This window comes from Microcaecilia unicolor, chromosome 1 (genome assembly GCF_901765095.1).
Source record: "Microcaecilia unicolor chromosome 1, aMicUni1.1, whole genome shotgun sequence".
NCBI classification, from domain to species: Eukaryota; Metazoa; Chordata; class Amphibia; order Gymnophiona; family Siphonopidae; genus Microcaecilia; species Microcaecilia unicolor.
Window position 1 is genome coordinate 241,243,429 of NC_044031.1, and position 22,079 is coordinate 241,265,507.

General features: G+C 43.1%; 1 protein-coding gene across 3 annotated transcripts in view; it reads left to right on the top strand.

Annotated features, from left to right (window-relative positions):
* Window positions 1-22,079, top strand: part of TEX10 (testis expressed 10) — a 236,419-nt gene that overhangs the window by 153,749 nt on the left and 60,591 nt on the right. The gene's annotated exons all lie outside the window — the stretch shown is intronic.

The following is a 22,079-nucleotide window of genomic DNA, read 5'->3' on the forward strand; positions in this document are numbered from 1 at the left end:
GAATTCTCAGCTGAAAACTTACCCTCTGATATTCAAAACGATTTAAGCAGGCAGGAGAGGCTACAGCTCGCTTAAAACACTCCTGGTCACCCAACCACCGATATTCAGTAGCACTTAACCAGGCAGTGCCGCTGAACGTCAGCTCTGAACACCATAAAACATTGGGCAAGCCAGGGCAGTACAGAAGGGCGGCATTGGGGAAGAGCTGGCAGTTGTGTGGGTGCTGGCAATATTCAGTGCTGACACTCACATAGCTAATTAAAAAGCTTTTCTGGAGCCCTCCGAGCCCCCTCCTTCCCTTCTCCCTCCCCCTCCCCACAGCCCACGACATTCAGACTCCAGTCCTACCTTAAATCCCTGGTGGTCCAGTGGGGCACATCAAATCACATAGTAAGGAAAAGCAATTTATGCATCCATTGTATAAACTACAAAAATTGATACAAATCTCAATATGGTGCAATTACTATCTTCGCTTAGCATACATGTTGGCTGGGTTTTTTTTTTTGTTTTGTTACATTTGTGCCCCTCGCTTTCCCACTCATGGCAGGCTCAATGCGGCTTACATGGGGCAATGGAGGGTTAAGTGACTTGCCCAGTGGGAACCACTGTTTGTATCTCTTGTCCAAGGACTGTTACTTCATATTTGATAAACTACAAATTGATAAAATACAATCTAAGTGGTTTACATTTCAAAAATTGAGGAATTGTAGGGAATCACCTAAACAAGGACAAGCAGACAAGTAGGAGAAAGGCAGCATTGGAAAGCATCAAGAGGACTAGTAGTAAAGCTTTTTTTATAACTAAACAGGGAAGATACTTGAGGAATTTAGGGAGGGACAACAAAACGTACAGTAAGTCATGCCATAGCTCACCGCCAACTAAGACTCACTGAGAACATTAAGAAACCTACCCTACCCATGGGGACAGCGGTGTGCTGGAGCCAGCTCGCAAGAGCCAGTTGTTAGATTTTCTAAAATTTGCGAGCCGGTTGTTTGCACTAGATCAGCTGGGGCAGGAGCCATCCTCCGTCCTATGCTCCTGTCCATGCAATCGCCACTCTCCATACTGAAAGTGACTGGTGTAAGTTTCAGTGGCAGTCTCGCAATATTGCCCCAGGAACTTGCTGCAGTCTCGCGATACTGTTTCAGGAACTCACAGCATCCATTTTCAGTGACAAAAACCTTTGGTCCTCCATCTTCAGGTGGGCTGTTCATTTCAAGACAGATGGTACCGGCCTGGTCATCAGCAATAAGGTCGGAAGTCCCGCTTTCAGGCATGCCAGTCTTCCTTTCGTGCGGACAGGAAGTCCTCTCAGTCAGCTAGAGCTCCCAATTCCTCCAGTGCTTCGCAAGGATACAAGGCCGGTCCATTCTTCTCTTTCTCCGCTAGGAGGATGTCTTCAGGACTTTTGGGAGGAGCATGACAAAATCACATCAGACCAGTGGATTATGGATATTCTTACAGAAGGTTAGAAGTTGGAGTTCTCCCGCCCAGCCCGCGCAGTCACTTCTTTCTTCTTTCTTCCTGCAGTCTCCTTGTCGAAAGGAAACCAAGGTGGTTGAGGTTCAGGCCAATGTAGATTCCTTGCTAGCGCGTATGGGCCATTGTTTCAGTTCCCCAGGCAGAACAGGTCAGGGCAGATACTCTGTCTACTTCATTGTCCCAAAGAAGGAAGGCACCTTTCATCCAGTCTTAGATCTCAAAGGTTTAAACTGCTGCCTTCGACTTTTCACATAGAGTAGTCATAGCTGCGGTTCAAGCAGGATAATTTCTCACCACCTTCAATCTCAAGAAGGCATACTTTCGTATACTCATATGACAGCTGCATGCAGAGGTTTCTACCTTTTATGGTGTTGGGCTGTCACTTCCAGTTCAGGGCTTTGCCCTTTGGTCTCGCCACAGCTCCAAGAACGTTTATTGTGGTGGTGGTGGTGACCTTTTTTCCTTCGGTGCCAGGGAATCAGAATTCACACGTATCTCAATAACTGGCTCATTCACTCATGGTCCTGTCCAGACAGCATGGCAACGATGAACAAAGTTGTCTGTCTTCTGTAGTTGTTAGGTTGGGTGATCAATTTTGAGAGAGCAGAGTAACTCCTTCACAGACACTGGAGTATCTGAGCATGCTATTTGACACAGCACGGAAGAGCATGGCGTGCAGGAGGTCAAAGAAGGTTCAACAAATTTGTCTTTTCCTCAATCAAGGCAGACCCAGGATTAGGGACTATGTCCAGGTTCTGGGGTCAATGACTGCGGCAATGGAAATAGTAAACACAAAAACTTGAGCATGCACGCACAAACATTGAAGCACACACATAAACCCACATGCAGTAACACATGCACGCACACATATGCACACACACACACGTACGCAGATACCAGTCTAGAAAAATACCCACGCAAACAAAACAGGCAAACGGAGATGCACGCACATACATGCGATGCTGAAACAAACGGGCTGATGTTCAAATCTACCATCTGCATTAACATGCAGTTAATGCCAGGTTTGTGCTCACATTATACAGCACCGCATGCTCAGAGGGCTTGAGCGCCGGTGTTAATGTGTGCACCAAAGATGGCCACACATTGTATTGAAATTGTATGTATATGGATGTAAATGAGGAAGCCACTGCTTGCCCTAGGATTGGTAACATGGAATGTTGCTACTATTCGAATTTCTGCCAGGTACTTGTGACCTGGATTAGCCACTGTGGAAACAGGATACTGGGCTAGATGGACCACTGGTCTAACCCAGTATGGCTATTCTTATGTTATGTTCTTATGAGGTCTTTTGTTTTTCTTCCCAATGCTCAAATGCAAGCATTGCAATAACCAGAAGCAAATGATGGCCTTTAGTGCCAAAAACTTACCATCATTCTCAGGTGTAGCATTAAAGGTTTTCAGTTTGTCAGAGTAAGTTGCGGGTTTTGTCTTCCAGCAAGCGGAAGGAAGCCCATGCAAGTTATAAGTGCTGATAGTGAGAAACAAACGTGTACAAGTCTGAGCAAAACCGAAAGTGGAAGCACACATCAGCACCTGTTCTGCACTTAATTATGAGCCTTTCAAAAATTTAAGTGCAGATGTAACACATGGAGGCACCCCAGCAGGTTGGGTTTTTGGGTGTCCACGGTGGGTATTCATGAGAGATATTTGTATGCACTGATTCCACTGCATGTGGGTCTCTCTCATGAATATTCAGTGTGGAAATCTCAGGGGCCTGGCTGACTAGGGTGCTACCAGGATCGGGTTTGAGAACCACTACCTTAATGTGATAAGACTACAGAAGGGGGGGGCTTCTGTTTTTAGATTTTTGCTGATTTAACCAACTTCTCACCTTGCCTGGATAAAATCAGTAGAAGATCACTCATTATCTCACAGCACTGAGAAAAGTAAGCACATAGAAGGATGCAAAATCCACATTAACACACATACTTTACCATCTGCAGTAATGTGTACCTTGTACCTTATTTGCATCTGATTAACATTGACTATTAACGCATACAGCAGGCTTGATATTCAGAAGGAGTTATCTGGTTAGGAATAACTCTACATAGAGGTATATAAAATAATGAGTGGAGTGGAACAGGTAGACATGAATAGCTTGTTTACTCTTTTCAAAGATACTAGGACTAGGGGGCCACACAATGAAGTTACAAAGTAGTAAATTTAAAACAAATCGGAGAAAATATTTCTTCACTCAACGTGTAATTAAACTCTGGAATTTGTTGCCAGAGAATGTGATAAAAGCAGTTATCCTTACTTTTTTAAAACCCTGTTAAGCTATCTTCCTAAAAGAAAAATCTATAAGCCATTATTTATTTATTTGTTACATTTGTATCCCACATTTTCCCACCTATTTGTAGGCTCAATGTGGCTTACATAGTACCGCAGCTGCGCTTGCAGACTCCGGTGTAAACAAATACAAAGTGATGTTGTGGTAAAATAAAGTTCATGTGGCGCAGCCACATTTGGGAATCGTACAACAGAAGAGTTGAGTCATGTCATTTACGTACTTTAGTTTTGGTGCATTGCAGAGATCGTCATTTATGTTGGATTGGTAGGGTATGCCTTTTTAAACAGGTAAGTTTTTAGTGATTTCCTGAAGTTTAGGTGGTTGTACGTGGTTTTCAGGGCTTTTGGTAATGTGTTCCACAGTTGTGTGCTTATGTAGGAGAAACTGGATGAGTAGGTAGATTTATATTTGAGAGCAGCTTGGGTAGTGGAGATTTAGGTACATTCGTGCTGATTCGGATGTTTTTCTAGTTGGTAGGTCGATCAGGTCTGTCATGTATCCCGGGGCTTCACCGTAGATAATTTTGTGAACCAGATTGCAGATTTTGAAGGCAATGCGTTCTTTGATTGTGAGCCAGTGTAGTTTTTTGCGGAGGGGGTTTGCACTTTCAAATCGTGTTTTTCTGAAGATAAGTCTAGCTGCCGTGTTTTGAGCGGTCTGAAGTTTCTTTAATGTTTGTTCTTTGCATCCCGCATAAATTCCATTGCAGTAGTCTACCTGACTTAGTGCCATTGATTGTATCAGGTTGTGAAATGCTTCCCTCGGGAAGAATTGTTTTACGCGTTTGATTTTCCACATTGAGTGGAACATTTTCTTTGTTGCGGATATCACTTGGCTCTCTAGTGTTAGGTTGCGGTCCAAAGTAACGCCGAGGATTTTCAGGCTGTCTGAGATAGGAAGGGTGTAATCTGGGGTGTTGATGATTGTGGGGTTGTCCACGCTGTGATGTGATGAGAGGATGAGACAGTGTGTTTTTTCTTTGTTGAGTTTTAGTTGAAATGCATTTGCCCAAGAGTCCATGATGTTCAAGCTGTTCTTGATTTCGTTGGTGATTTCTGCCAGTTGAGATTTGTAAGGAATGTATATTGTAACATCGTCTGCATAGATGAAGGGGTTAAGGCCTTGGTTGGATAAGGACTTGGCTAGTGGGGTCATCATTAGATTGAAGAGGATCGGTGATAATGGTGATCCTTGTGGTACTCCACAGTCTGCTTTCCATGGTGATATGTTTGAGTTTGATTTTACTTGATTTGTTCTTGTGGTTAGGAAACCCTTGATCCAGCTAAGTGTGTTTCCACCAATACCGAACTTATCTAGTATCTTATTAATATGTTATGGGTTTACCATGTCGAATGCACTAGACATGTCGAATTGGAGGAGGAGGATGTTTTTGCCTATTGCTATTTCCTGCTTGAATTTGGCTAGGAGAGTGAGTAGTACTGTTTCTGTGCTGTGGAGGGGGCGAAAACCTGACTGTGATTCGTGTAATATTGAGAATCTGTTTATATAATCTGTAAGTTGTTTGGTTACCATGCTTTCCATCAGTTTGACTGACAACGGAATGGATGCTACTGGATGGTAGTTAGTGATTTCATTGTTTTTTTTCTTGTGTCTTTTGGTATTGGGGTGAGTAGGATATTACCATTTTCCTTAGGGAAGAGACCTTGCTGTAGCATGTAATTTAGGTGGGATGTGAGGTCTGCTATGAAGCGGTCTTGGGGCAGATTTCATAGGTAGGTTGGGACAGGTATCCAGTTTACAGTGGGTGTTGGAGAACCTGCTGATCGCCTGTGTAACTGTATCGACGGTAAAGGAAATTTTCGATGTCAGTGTTGTTCTGAGGTAGTGTGTTGCGTAGGTTTACAATTTTTTCATTGAAATACTTAGCAAGTTTATCTGCAGATGGGATGTCTGTATTCGACGTAGTGACCTGGTTGGTGTCTAGGAGTTTGTTCACGAGTTGGTATAATTTCTTCGTGTCTTTGTAATCTGTTCCTATTTTTGTTTATAGTAAGATCTTTTGGACTGTCTTATAGCGTATTTGTACTTTCTTTGTGATTGTTTCCATGTGTTGAGTGTTTGTTCATCTTTGTTTTTTTTCCATACTCGTTCGAGTTTCCTGGATTGTGTTTTTAGCTTTTTCAGGTCATCTTTGAACCATGGTATCGAGTTAAGCTTACGTGAAGTTCTTGTTCGTAAGGGTGCTATTTCATCTAGTATGCATTTGCATCTTTATCCCATTCCATGAGGTAGTATATGGAGTCTGTTTGTGCTGTCCATTCATTGTTGTATATCTGTTGCCAGAATGTTTCATGTTCTACTTGGCCTTTGTTCTGTAGGATGTGTGTTCTTGTATTTAGTGTGATCCCGTCTTCCGCCAGTGTAGGGATAAGTTTAGTTTGTAGTGGTCAGATCAGGGTGTTTCTGACCATTTAATATCTGTTATTATTAAGTTTCTGGTCTGTTGAGAGTTGTGTGAGATGAGATCAAGTGTGTGCCCTTTGACGTGGGTTGCTTGCATTTGTGGCCATTTGAGATCGTATAGGTGGAGGAATTCCTTACTTTCTCGTGCATTTATTGAGTTTGAGTCTTCTAAGTGAAGGTTGATGTCTCCTATTATTAGTACATTGGAGTTGGTTACACATGTATTTGAAATGAAGTCCATGAAGCTGGTCTGGCCTTCATTCCAATTACCTGGAGGTCTGTAAAACAGGACACAGTTTAAATGATCGCAAAAGGGTCTTGTTGTGGATTCTGATGAGGCAATTTCAAGTTGAGGTGTCATGGATTCAGCAGTGGTTTCGGTGGCAAAGTGGGATCAATAGATTAGTGCTATGCCTCCACCTTTCTTTTCCTTTCTGGTCCAGTGTGTGATTTATGGGGTCTAATATTATGGGGTCCTTTTGGTCATGGATCCAGGTTTCATTGATGAAGAGTAGTTCAAGGTCTTCTGCCAGGATCCAGTCTGTTAGTATTGCTCTTTTGTTTACTGCGGATCTGGCATTGGTGTAGCCTACTTGGATTGTTTGGAATGGGTCTTCTGCGTTTGGTGTTGTGTGGACTTTTATTAGTTGCCATTTCTTTGTCGAGGTGGGTTTGTTCGCACCCTTCTTTGCATTCTGTGGTTGTCCACGTGTTTGTGGTCTTCTTTTATTTAAGTTTTGTCAGTTTGATGCGGTGTGGTGTATCTGATCAATCTTTGATGATTGTATAGTATGGGTATGATATTCTTTCTGAGAGAGGGGTGGTTAATGTTAAGTGGATCAGTGTTAAGGAGTAGATTATTAGGAGTAGTTTGGAGATATTTGTTGTGGTTTCTATTCAGTGTGGCCTACTAATTATACTGTGTTCTGATGACTGGATGCGTGATATGACTTTGTTCTTTGGAGTTGGGTCTGGTGTTCTGGTCTTGTGTGTTTGGTTTTTTTTGTTACATTTGAACCTCGCGCTTTCCCACTCATGGCAGGCTCAATGCGGCTTACATGTGGCAATGGAGGGTTAAGTGACTTGCCCAGAGTCACAAGGAGCTTGCCTGTGCCTGAAGTGGGAATTGAACTCAGTTCCTCAGTTCCCCAGGACCAAAGTCCACCACCCTAACCACTAGGCCACTCCTCCACTCAGCTTGCCTTGCAAGTTGTTGAGGTCAGTGGTGGATCAGGTTTCCGTGATAAGTTAATGAGCAGAGGAGATGGGAGGGACAATAGTAGTTCTGAGTAAGGGTCTCCTTTAATCTGTCTCTTAGCAACTAATTGCTTCCCACCTCCTTGCCCAGAGAGTCTTCAGGGCTCCTATTTCTGGCTTTGGCTGGAGGCAGAGGGGAGGGGGGAACTTCAGGGCACCTTCAGGCAGGGCCGTGCCAATACTGTAAGCGGGGTAAGCACTGTAGGGGGGCGCCGACCTCTGGAGGGCGCCGCCGCAGTGCTTACACTCGCCGCTTACCTGAGCTCCGCGCCGCCGAGGCCTTTAAACCTTTTACCTCTGAGGCTCCAACGGTCGCAGCAGCGTCAGTGAAAGCGCTGCCGACGTCTCCCTTCCCTTCGCGCTCGTTGGTTCCCTCAGTGATGTCAGAAGAAGGCGGGACACTGAGGGAACCAACGAGCGCGAAGGGAAGGGAGACGTCGGCAGCGCTTTCACTGACGCTGCTGTGGACCGGAGGTAAAAGATTTGAAGGCTCCAGGGCGCAGAGCTGAGGTAAGGGGAAGGGCAGAGAGGTATGGATGGGAGGGTAGGGCCAAGAAGAGGACAAATTGCTGGAAATGGAGGGGAGGGGAGAGAGGAGAATTGCTGGTTATGGATGGAGGAGGGAAGGGCAGAGAGGACAAGGATGGACATGGATGGGAGGGCAGGGCCCAGGGAGAGGAGAAATTGCTGGAATGAAGGGGAGGGGAGAGAGAAGAATTGCTGGCTATGGATGGAGGAGGGAAGGGCAGAGAGGGACAAGGATGCACATGGATGGGAGGGCAGGGCCCAGGGAGAGGAGAAATTGCTGGAAATGGAGGGGAGGGGAGGGAGGAAAATTGCTGGCTATGGATGGAGGAGGGAAGGGCAGAGAGGGACATGGATGGACATGGATGGGAGGGCAGGGCCCAGGGAGAGGAGAAATTGCTGGAAATGGAGGGGAGAGAGGAAAATTGCTGGCTATGGATGGAGGAGGGAAGGGCAGAGAGGGACATGGATGGGAGGGCTGGGCCCAGGGAGAGAGGGAGAAAATAGCTGGAAATGGATATAGAGCAAGAAATGAAGAAGAAAGGAGGAAAGTAAAGAATAAATGGAAAGGAAGCCCTGGAAACGGAGTTAAGAGCACAGATAGCAGCAGAATCAGATACTGGGTCAGCATGATCAGAAAAAGAAAGTCACCAGACAGCAAAGGTAGAAAAAAATCATTTTATTTTCATTTTAGCGTTTGCAATATGTCCACTTTAAGAATTTACATCTGCTATCTTATTTTGCAATGTATAGCAATTTGTTTCTAAGAATATTGCTGACAATTCCTGTCAGTGTGGCAAGTGGTGAGCGATCATTTTTCATGGTTAAAATCATAAAAAATTATTTGTGATCTATTTGTTGAGCAATCCCACAAAGATGCACTCCATCTTTCAGCTACTATTTCCTTTGCATCTTGTGCCACACGGGGGGGGGGGGGGGGGGGGGGGGGTGCCAACTGATAGTCTGCAGGGGGGCGCCACAGATCCTAGGCACGGGCCCTGCCTTCAGGTAATTAGCAGGGATGTGTCGCACATGCAGCACAGAGAGCTCACGTTGGAAGGTTCCAACTTCATATCCACCTTCAAGATAGTTAGCAGGGAGATGTCATACATGCAACAACAAGGAACTCAAGTTCGAAGATTCCTTCCATTCTGATATCCTACTTCAAGGGTTTCTGGTCAGCAACAGCTGGACTTGGGAAAATCCACTGATTATTTCTAGGATAAGCAGCATAAATGTATTGTACTGTTTTGGGATCTTGCCAGGTACTTGTGACCTGAATTGGCCACTGTTGGAAACAGGATACTGGGCCTTGATGGACTTTCGGTCTGTCCCGGTATGGCAACGCTTACGTTCTTATGTATGTTCTAAAAACATGATAGAGTGAGTCCTGGGTAGCAGGTCATTAGGGAAGTGACTGGAGGACCTGAGAGGAGCTTCAGAGGGTATAAAAAGGGAAATCTTGTGGGAAGGATTTTGTTCTGCTTCTTGATAAAGTAACCATCTCTGGATTGTGGGGAGTTAGGTGTTACTGTCATTTCTCCTGCCAGATGACCCATTGCAAGAGAAAGGGGAAGTCCAGTAGCCTTGTAACCAGTGGATTGATTATCTGAACAGTAACGCTGTTATATTGCATCAGCCATTATAGGAGCCAGAAATTCGGCAGATTGGGGAGTCCGTCCATAAACCGGGGCTCGGGTGGAATTGCAGTCTACCCCTGGCTGATAGCAAGACCTTTTGGGTGGCAGCCTGAAGGGAGTATGCAGTTATTGGAAGCCCAGCCCAGATGGTATTGAAGTACGTCGGGAGTGTGAAATCCGCTCTGGGTTTTGACTGAACTGCAGGACAGGCATTAGGGTAAGCATGTGTTTTAGCCAGGACATATATGTATTGCTTATGATCACCTGGAGAGCAATACGAGTTACAATTGATTGTAAGAAGACCAATGCAGTGGAAACCATCAGTTAAGAGTTAATAAATGTTTCAGTTCTTTTAATCCTCTGAGTGCCTTGTGGTTCCTGAGTGGATGAGCTGACGGGACCAGAATGAGTAAGTAATAAAACATGTAGCGCTTCTCAAAGAAGGGGCTTGAGAGGCACTGCATGTTTTATTACATACTCACTCTGGTCCCGTCATCTCATTCACTCAGGATCCACCCAGGATATCAGGACTGAGTTAAACAATTTTTGAAAGGCTCATATTTAAAGGTGTAGAAGAACAGCACCAATGTGTGCTTGCACTTCCAGTTTTGTCTGGACATATGTGCAAGAGCTACGCTTACTGCAAAACTTTTGTGCACCTGTGCCAGGCATGTTGCTCCCAGGGACTCTTGCTCTATGTCAGGTGTTCAGCGCTATATAAATGCTAATAGTAGTAGTAGTGGTTTAATATTGTGAATTAAGTGTGCATATCATTTGTATATTGATTTCTTCAAGCATCCCAAACTATTTTTTTTGGTGGTGATGTTGCATTCTGTGCATTAACGCCTAACTTTGAGCATCGGCCCACAGATAGGTTTCTGTCTTTCAACACCTCCCACACCCCTCCCTGTTACAACCAGCTGTTCACACCTCACCACCCAGTCCGCACCCTTCCTTGCCTGACCAATTTACTTCAGTTCTTTGAAGGAGTAAACAAACATGTGGACAAAGGGGAGCCCGTTGATATTGTGTATCTGGATTTTCAAAAGGCGTTTGACAAGGTACCTCATGAAAGGCTACAGAGGAAATTGGAGGGTCATGGGATAGCAGGAAAAGTCCTATTGTGGATTAAAAGCTGGTTGAAGGATAGGAAACAGAGAGTGGGGTTAAATGAGCAGTATTCACAATGGAGAAGGGTAGTTAGTGGGGTTCCTCAGGGGTCTGTGCTAGGACCACTGCTTTTTAATATATTTATAAATGATTTAGAGATGGGAGTAACTAGCGAGGTAATTAAATTTGCTGATGACACAAAGTTATTCAAAGTCGTTAACTCGCGACAGGATTGTGAAAAATTACAGAAGGACCTTACGAGACTGGGTGACTGGGCAGCTAGATGGCAGATGACGTTTAATGTGAGCAAGTGCAAGGTGATGCATGTGGGAAAAAAGAACCCGAATTATAGCTACGTCATGCAAGGTTCCACGTTAGGAGTTACAGACCAAGAAAGGGATCTGGGTGTCGTCGTCGATAATACACTGAAACCTTCTGCTCAGTGTGCTGCTGGGGCTTGGAAAGCGAATAGAATGTTGGGTATTATTAGGAAAGGTATGGGAAACAGGTGTGAGGATGTTATAATGCCCGTTATATCGCTCCATGGTGCGACCGCACCTTGAGTACTGTGTTCAATTCTGGTTGCCGCATCTCAAGAAGGATATAGTGGAATTGGAAAGGTGCAGCGAAGGGCGACTAAAATGATAGCAGGGATGGGGCGACTTCCCTATGAAGAAAGACTAAGGAGGCTAGGAGGCTTTTCAGCTTGGAGAAGAGACGGCTGAGGGGAGACATGATAGAGGTATATAAAATAATGAGTGGAGTGGAACAAGTGGATGTGAAGCGTCTGTTCACGCTTTCCAAAAATACTAGGACTAGGGGCATGCGATGAAACTACAGTGTAGTAAAATAAACAAATCGGAGAAAAATTGTCTTCACCCAACGCGTAATTAAACTCTGGAATTTGTTGCCGGAGAACGTGGTGAAGGCGGTTAGGTTAGCAGAGTTTTAAAAGGGGTTAGACGGTTTCCTAAAGGACAAGTCCATAAACCGCTACTAAATGGACTTGGGAAAAATCCACAATTCCAGGAATAACATGTATAGAATGTTTGTATGTTAGGAAGCTTGCCAGGTGCCCTTGGCCTGGATTGGCCGCTGTCGTAGATAGGATGCTGGGCTCGCTGGACCCTTGGTCTTTTCCCAGTGTGGCATTACTTATGTACTTATGTACCTGGATAACGGTTGGTCGAAAGAGGGTGCTCAGGAGTCCATGTGGAGAACTGTTCGAATGTTGGAGCTACTAGGGATTGTCATCAACTACCCCAAGTCCCATCTACCTCCAATTCAGCAATTGGACTCAGCAGATGTTGAGGTTCATAGGCAATGTGACCTCCACTGTGCATGTTACTCCCATGGCTCGTTTCCATATGAGATCAACCCAGTGGACTCTAGCTTCCCAGTGGTCTTAGGCCACGGGGAATCTAGTGGATGTCATCCAGATCACCCCAGAGTTGACACAGTCTCTCCTGTGGTGGACAGTTTGATCCAGTTTGACCCTGGGACTACCATTCCAAATTCGTCTGCCCCAGAAGGTGCTTACAACAGATGCACCCACCCTGTGATAGGGAGCTCATTTAGATGGACTTCACACTCAAGGTCCTTTGTCAGCCCAGAAGATGGATTTTTAGATCAACCTTCTGTACGTTACAGGCGATTTGGAATGTTTTAAAGGCATTTTCAAGATTGTCTGTACAACCAAATTGTGCTATTTCAAATGGACAATCGGGTTGCAATGTATTTTGTCAACAAGCAGGGGGGTACGAGTTCCTATCCTCTATGTTGGGAGGCTGTCAGGATGTGGAACTTGGCTGTCCACAGAGGATGATCTTTAGAGCCTTGTACCTGTCAGGAAAGCCTCAACAGCCTGGCCAACAGTCTGAACAGGGTAATGCAACCTCATGAGTGGTCTATCTGCATGGGTGTTACCTACGAAATTGTTCAAGAATGGGCACCCCCCTCAGTGATCTCTTGCTACTCAATACAATCACAAAGTTCCTCGGTATTGCTCCAGACTCAGGTCGCACAACAGGACTAGCGTCAGATGCATTCTTCCTTCTTTTGCGCAAGGTCTTCTGTATGCATAGCCTCCCATTCCTCTCATAGGGAAGACTTTGCTGAAAACTCAAGCAAAACCGGGGAACCATGATCCTGATCGCTCTGTATTGGCCCAGACAGATATGGTTCCCACTTCTTCTGGAGTTATCTTCCAAAGAACCATGGAGATTGTACTGTTTTCTGACGCTCATCACACAGAACAAGGGGTCTCTTCTGCTCCCAACCTCAGTCTCTGCCCTCATAGCCTGGATGTTGAGAGCGTGGAATTTGCCTTCTTGAATCTTATTTTCAAATGGAGAAGGTTTGCCATCTGGTGAGTGCAAGGCCCTAGATCCTCTTTCTTGCCCTACACAGAACTTGCTTGAATCCCCTCTGTAGGTCTCTGAGTCTGGTCTCGAGACCAACTCCGTAAGGGTTCACCTCAGTGCAATTAGTTCTTACCATCATCGTGTAGAAGGTAAGCCCATCTCTGTACAGCCCAGTTGTTCAATTCATGTGATATTTGCTTCTGACAAGGCCCTCTGTCTAACCTCCACCTATGTCATGGGACCTCAGCATCGTCCTCACCCAGCTGATGAAAGCGACCTGGAAGGTTTTGTCTTTGTTGGCAGTTACTTTATCTCACAGGGTCAGTGAACTTCAAGCCTTAGTAACGGATCCACCTTCATGAGAGTTCTCCACACTTCACCCTAAGTTCCTTCCTAAGGTGGTGTTGGAATTCCATCTTAACCAGTCAATTGTCCTGCCAACATTCTTTCCCAGACCTCATGCCCATCCTGGCGAAATCACACTGCACACTTGGGAATGCCCTATAGGCATTCTCCTCGGCTTTTTGTTTCTTTTGATCCCAACAGGATGAAGTTAGCCATGGGTAAACCCACTCTTTGCAACTGACTGGCAGACTGCATCTCTTTTTCAATTATGCCCAGGCTGAGCTAATTCTAGTGGGCTATCTCACAACTCATAATATCAGATCTATGGCTGTGTCAGTTGCCCACTTGAGATCAGCCTCCATTGAAGAGATTTGCAAGGCTGCAACAGTCCACACATTCACATCTCACTACTGCCTTGAGCAGAGCACACAGTGCGATAGCCAGTTTGGTTGGACAGTCCTGCAGAATTTATTTGGGTTCTAGAATCCAACTCCACTCTCCTAGGCTCGTTTTATTCTGTTAACCTTCACAATTTGTGAGTATATAGTTTCAGGTTAATTGATCTACTTGGCCTCGCTATTGCAAGTCCCTATCATCCTAACTTTGTTGTTTTTGGTGAGCCTGTTAGCTAAGGATTCCCACATGTGAGAATTATGTGGCCTGCTTGTCCTCTGAGAAAGTGAAGTTACTTGCCTGTAACAGGTATTCTCCAAGGACAGCAGGTCAATTATTCTCACATACCCTCCCTCCTCCCGTTGAATTTAAATTTTAGCTATGTTATTATACTGGTGATCCCACGCTTGCAAGTGGGGCGGGAGGGAACTCGCGCACACATGGTGGGAGCGCTGCCTCACGTTATTAAAGGAATACTAGTATACTAGGCAGCGTTTCCATGCCAGGCTCTGTGGATGACGTTGCCCACATGTGAGAGTAATCGTTCTGTTGTCCTCAGAGCATACCTGCTACCGGTAAGTAACTTTGCTATACTGTATATAGATATATAGACAGATATATAGATACACACACACACACATATATAATGCATTTTAGTGGAAATACTGATCTGATTGCTCCCAAGTCTTTGTCCTGAGAGTTAAGCATAAAGACAGAATGAAGAGCTTTGTTTATTAAGCAAGGCATTCGTTGCTGCCATTCATTAAAGTTAATTATTCCAGATTGTCCCTTCTGGGGTTTACACAGACGAGGCCCTGAATAATTTGTCACTGCTTAAGCTAGAAAGAGAACATTCACTTTCTTTTTGCATTTTAAACTGGACAAACATGTCAGTAGAGCTGCCTTACTCACCCTAATTGAATTGTCCTGTCAGTATCAAATGCAACAGCAAATGACAGACATGAACATTTAACAAGAACAGTGTAATAAGGTCAATAGTTATGAATTATGCCTGACCCTTGGGGCCTGAAGCATCATATGAAATTAAAAATTCTATTTAATCTTCATTTAATCCTGATTTTTGAAATATTAGGATGCTTTGTTTATATTGTTCCTGTGTACATACATGACTGTTGCTTAGAGGTCTTTGTGCATAGATGTATATTATTATAGAGAGAGGTATAGTTGATGAAACTCTTTTTTGGAGGATAGACATCAATGTGTTTTAGTGGGACAGGAGATTTCAAATCCAAAACCTCTATTTGTGTTAGACATTAGATATATTTTAGAAGTTGTGAATCAACATGGTGTTTAAATACATATTTATGCTGATATTCAGTTGTACATTCCCTTAGCATCAAAGCGAGTCAGATAGCAAAATTGTAAAATTGTTTAGAGGATATTAAGAATTGGATGGTATTGAATCGATTGCAGCTGAATCCTTCTAAACTCAAACCCCTGTGGATTTCATAGGAAAAGCTGTCTTGGCTCTCATCCTAGTTTTCGCTGGGAAGGAGTTTTGGGCAAAAGATCCAGGTTGGAACTTAGACGTAGATTTAGATGTGGGCCTGAACTTTGATAGCCATATTTCACAGGTTGTTAGTTCCTATTTTTATTATCTTCAACAGCTTTGCAAGATTTGCTGCTATTTTTCACAAAAAGATAGGCACACTTTATGCTTATGTTATATCTTATATGGATTATTGTAATGTTTTGTACAAGAGCTACCAACTAAAAGTATTAAAAGGCTGCAACATGTACAAAATGCTACATCACAGCTTTTGACAAATGGTAGGTTCCGAGAACATATTTTTCCAATTCTTTCATTTTACATTGACAGTGTATGAATAGACATTGCATTTTTAAGTTACTGATTTTGTGTTTTAAGATTTTCATGGGATGTGCAAAAGACGGTATTGATTTATGTTCCTAGTTGTGTTTTGCTTTCCCAGGTGAGAGGTTTTTTGTCATTCCCCTAGTAGGTCTTTGTGATTTGAGCTAGCCCAACCTTGTACTTAATTCTTTTCCAGATATTTCTCTTCGCAACAAAGTTCCTCCATTCTGTAGATTCATTGATGATTTATTGAAGTTTAGAAAAGCTGTAATGACTTTTTTGTTTTGTTAGTTTTTATTTTTATAAACTTTTAAAATGATTATTAGACCAGTCCATTACGAATGGGTTATGTCCATTGCCCTTTCAGAGTATCATAGAGTATTTTTCTCTGTCTCCAGGTGGATGGGAGATTAGACTATGCAGCTCCTCCTTGGTGCTTGTCTGTCAGCTCCTGACCCAGTTTTGTTTCGGGGTGTCAGTTGAACAGGGGTTTACTGCTTGGGCGCATTTGCACACTTTCTTTCTGAAGTTCCTATCTGAGCTATGATGACACTGCGTGGTACCAAGTCTCATATCCCCCAGCCAGGGTGACACTCGGTAGTGCTGGGTCCTCCATTCCCCCCTCCAGCTACACTCTTTCCCTGGGCAGCAACTACAAGGCATGAAATAAGGCTAAAGATTATTATTTTATTCAACCTTACGTGTGAGACAAGTATGCAGTTTATATTTATTTACACTTCTTGCTGCAAGTTTTGTTGTCTCTGAGGTAAGTGGTATTTTATTGCAAGTTGTCAGCAGTTTTCTTTCAGGAAGCCAAGGTTTCCGTGGCTTTAGGAGGAATATATTTGTGACTAGCTACCAAATGTTGACAAATGGCAGGGAAGCCTCTACATGTTGAACCCCTTGAACTCTGCTTGTAGTGGTTGTGTGTTTCTCTGGCACATTTATTTTTCTTCTGCTTCTATTTATTTTATCTTTCTGAAGGATTTACAAGAATATGTAAATAAATAAAGCGGAATGGAAGTTATTCTCTTTCCTCCTGCCCTGTTTTTTTTTTTTTTTTTTAATCAGTGATGCCATTTCTTCTTCTTCTTTTTTTTTTTTTTTTTCCTGCCAGCATATTTTTTCATGGGTGGCAACCCCTAACAGCTAACTGGGACACTGGTTTGCTACATCCCATTTGTTCTGGACTAACCTGGTCTGGACAACAAGGAGGAAAAATTATGTCCTTGCCTGATAATTTTCTTTCCTTTAGTTGTACCAGACCTGTCCAGAACCCTCCCTGACTGGATTTTGTTATGTGCTATATTTCTTCTGCTTTCTATTTCCTTAATATGGACGTCAATGTCACAGGTCTCCTGACTCAGTGAATACCTGCATGTCAGTTGAGTTTTAGCTTCACTAATTAATAAAGCTAAGGCCTGAATAGCACATTGGCTATCCGAGTTTTCATTGTTGTCCATTATAGTAGTCATGTGCACCATTACTTGGCTAAAAATTCTGAACATGCTGCATGATACCCTTAAAGGGCAAATCACTTGGAGCTACTTTTTGTCTCTATCTGCTGATCGATAGACATAACTCATTCGTTCTGGACTGGTCTAGTAGAACTAAGAAAGAAAATTATCAGGTAAGACATAATTTTTTCCATTTATTTGATTAATTGAGATGCTATCAGGGTGGCTTTATATATATACTAGTAAAAAAGGCCCGTTTCCGAAACCAATGAAACGGGCGCTAGCATGTGGTTTTTTGTGTGTGTGTATGTCACAGAGTTATTTTGTGTGTGTGTGTGAGGGTGGGGTGTGTGTGCAGGTTGGTTATGTGGTTTTTTTTGTTTGTTTTTGTTTTTTTTTGCTTGGGGGATTGGGGGATGTACTGTGCTATGCTGGCAAAGTGGGATGGATTGGTGTGTGGCTTTAAGGGTGTGTGTCTGTTGTATTGTGTGTGTGTGGTTTTGTCTGTCAAGGAGGTTTGTGGAGGGGGGGGTCTTTCTGTTGGTGAAATGTAAATGTGGTTGTAGGGGGGTCAGCCTTTGCTGAGTGGTGGATTGTTTTTTTCCGGGGTTTTTTTTTTTGTGTTGTGCTGAGGCAGCAGTGTTGTTTTAGATGGGCGGAAGGTAGAGGAGCACGTTCTTGGTCTATTGGTATTTTTTGGCCGTTTCAGGGCTGCTGTAGGGGAACGCTGGAAGAGAAATGTGCTGTGGGAAGCAGCACCGTCTTTTTCCGTTGGGCTGGGGTTCTGGGCATCCTGGAGGTGGGAGACGGCTTGCCTGAGGACGGGGATGGTTGTTTTAAGTTGGCGGAAGGGAGAGGAGCACGGTCTCGGGCCATCGGGTGGTGATCCAGTATGTTCGGTCCATTTCAGGCCGGCTGCAGGGGAATGCTGGAACATGCGCTGCGGGAAGCTGCACCGTCTTTTTCCGGGTGCTCGGGGAATCCCCGAGGTGGGAGACGGCTTGCCTGAGACTGGAGATAGTTGGGCACGGCCGCTTTGGCAAAAGAGGAAGAGGATGGGGGTGGGGAGTTACCTGTAGCTGCGTGAGAAAACAGGTATTTGTTTTGTATTATTAGTTTGCATTTCTGTTGAAGAAAGAGTGGATGCCTTTTGAATGATGGAGGTGGTGCGTCGGTGTGCGGTTGTTTCGTTAGTTTGGCAGCCAGTCTCCAGCGATTCCTAGGCAGGGAAGAAGTATGGAAACACGCTCCGCGTGTTTCCCTACTCCTCCCCCTTCCTTGGTCGCTGTTTGCTGCTGGCTGGGTCGCGGGTAATCCTTCCAGCTGGGCCGCAGCTTGTCCTGTTCGCCCACGTCCCAGATGGTGACGGGCACGTTGTTTTCCGGCTCCTCTGACTGCATGTCAAGCGATCCCAAATATAGTCTTTGCTATGGGCCCTCTGGCACTCTTCAGTACTGGCATTAAGCATTTAAAAATTTCTCCCCTCCCCCCCGGTCTATTTTTGCACATACCCACGGCAGGAATATTCTTCTCTCGTTCCAGCGGTGGTTCTGTGCTCTCCGTGCTGCACAGATAATGAGCCATTCTGTTGGGGAATGCTCCTCCCTTATTGTCACGTAGTTTCCTCTGATTGGTCCGTCTTACGTTGCCTAGTGTTGCCTGGGAACGGTGTTGTGATGGTCCTTTGTGTTTCAGAATGTTGAGGGTGTTTTTTCTGATTGGTCCTTCATGTGAGGGCGGGGCAGAGAGACATGGCCAGTGTTGTGGCTTCACCACTATGAATCCATTAACCCTTCAGGGAGTGACTGAGTGACTTCAGAACGTTGTCTTCAGAACGTTGAGGGTGAGTTTTATTATAGTAGATATATATATATATATATATATATATATATATATATATATATATCAGGATCATTTACAGGAGTGCAAAAACAATTTTTCATTCTTAACACCAGATCTTTTTCAAAAAGTGCGTATTAGGGTGCAAAGAGCAGTTAGTTTATTCATGTTGAAACGTAATAGAAACCACAAGTAATCAGTCATAATGGGGACTGATTCAATATGCTTGTGTCTGGTAGATTTTCAGATGCTATGTTATATACTTGCATAATTTTTATTACATTTTATTCATTTGCTGCTTTAAACTCTTTATTTGTCCATGAAATGCTTAGTATCTATTTGGAATGTCACATTAAGATGACAGAAAAGGCTTAGAATGCATTTCTTCTAAAAGCTGCAGTTTCTCATAGAAAAGCTTGTTGGATCCATTTTTAATGGGTCTGTCTGTGACTGACCGTAAATGTTGCAGCCGATAAAAGTTGAGGATATAACTAATTCTCTGTATCTATTTAGTCTATATCTCTTATGTGCTCATCTACCTTTATTATTTGCCATCCTTCTTTGTCCTATACTTTAGTGTCATGATTTCAATGTCTATTGTATTGATTATTGTGAACCACTTTGCCATTGTGCAGTGAAAAGCAGTATACTAATATATACATCATAACCATAAATCATACTTATAAAAGTATGGAGAAGATTCCAAGTAAGAATTTTGTCTAAATAAGTAAACAAAATGTTACGTTTGTAATCTGTTTCAAGTATACTACATATACTAAGCTGACACTTTAAGCATTCATGTTTCAAAGTATTCTATTGATTGTGTGGTTTAAATGTGATAAATGCTAATCAGACGTAGAATAATGATTTGACTGTGACATTTTAGCATGGAAATAAAAATGCCTTGCAAAACTTTCCCTAAGGAACATAAATGATTAAAAATTTACTAATTTCTGGGTGATGATTATGTTTTGGATTCTTTCATTTCCATGTCAAGACACATTACAGTTTCACTTTTACAGCCAAGATTAAATATTCGTGGATAGTCATTTCAAGCCACATTTAATTTATATTAACGAAAATTTTTTCAGAAGCATAAAAATAGCACTGATAATTGGCACCATTTTAGATAGGTCGTGGATGTGGCAATATCGATATTTTAAGGCAAAACGTGCAAAACCTGTAACATTTCACAATACCAGGGCTGTAAGTATGTCTCGTCTACAATCATTGTATTTACACCCCCTCCCCCCTTCGCAAGAGACATCTTTAAAATGTCAGACAAGACAATTACATCATTACTGGTTTGGTATGGACCAAGCTGCACCGGGCACAAGGTTGGGCTCCAAGCTTCGTGAATTCCTGAGAGGGGATGCACATGGACAGGTGTCAATTTTGAGTTTACATAAAGTTTTGGTGTCACTTAGCCCCCCCCCCCCCCCATGACTATGAGATACTTACAAAGACATGGAGCAAAATTGATAAAAGACATACCAAAATAGGTGGGAGGGGCGGAGCTGCAGGAGAGCCAATATAGGGTAATTCATAGGGGATACATATCACAAACACAAGCAGTAGGGGCAGGGTGGATATCTGAATGTCCGAAGTGTCATAGAGACAGTAATACCTTTTTGCATGCATTTTGGAGATGTAATCGAATAAAGCATTTCTGGAGAATGTTACAGAAATATCTTGAACAACTTTTAAGACACAGATTGCATCCCTCTTGGAGGGGAGTGCTTTGGAGCAAAAGTGAGGCTTATGGGATTTCAGATAAAAATCTGGAGATATTCTTGTATAAGGCTTATGCAGTGGGGAAAAAAATGTATACTTAGACACTGGATACAAGCTGAGCCACCCTCCTTTTGGTATCGGAGAAATAGGCTCCATGAGCTAATGCTCTGGGAGGCCAGGGAGGCTTATGGTAATCCAAAGAAAAGAAAGATCTTTGTCAATATATGGACTAAATACTTGTAAAATATCTCCCATAAGGCTAGAAGTGCTGTGCTTAACAAATTGGGAACGCCCTAGCTAGTGGGACGCCCAACAGATATATACTCCTGGCTTTCGACTGGTTCAGTCCTGTAATAGATATTAATAGGAATAGTTACCATGAAGTACGAAGACAAGAGGAAAGATGTTAATAGGGGGGGGGGGGGGGGGGAAACAGGGGTGAAAATGATGTAAAATATTGATGATGGCAGATAAGATGTATATGTACAACTATGACATGATAGAATGTTCACAAAATGTTTGATTTTATTGATACTGTACAAAGTGTTGCATCATCAATAAAAACCATTGAAATATAAAATGTCAGACATATAGGAGATAAACATATATCTTGCAAAATACAGCCATGGTACAAGTAGAAATTTAAAATGGTACAAAGGGTGTAAAATATGCTGAAAGTGGGCCCATATAGGCAAACATTTGCAATCCCATGCCATACGCATGTTCTCAACCTTTTTTGAGTTGGGACACACCCAGTAGACAGCGCACGCATATGCGACACACTGCATCCGTGACATAAGTACATAAGTATTGCCATACTGTGACAGACCCAAAGTTCCATCAAGCCCAGCATCCTGTTTCCAACAGTGGCCAATCCAGGTCACAAATACCTGGCAAGATCCCCAAAAAAGTACAAAACATTTTATGCTGTTTTATCCCAGAAATATTTTTCCCAAGTCCAATTTAATAATGATCTATAGACTTTTCATTTAGGAAGCCGTCCAAACCTTTTTTTAAACTTTGCTAAGCTAACCGCCTTTACCACATTTTCTGGCAACGAATTCTAGAGTTGAATTACACGTTCAGTGAAGAAAATGTTTCTCCGATTCATTTTAAATTTACTACTTTGTAGCATCATCACATGCCCCCTAGTCCTAGTATTTTGGAAAACATAAACAGACACTTCATGGACTTTTGGACTGACACAGTATAGTAGTTCTTATGAATTAAATGCAAATGTGCTGCTTACCTACAAAGACCCTACCTTCCCTAAACAATAGATGCAGATCAGAGCTAGGATATTTTTCCATAGTTGTCATACAAAAAATATTCTAATTCTGATTCTCATGTCATCTGAGTAATAGT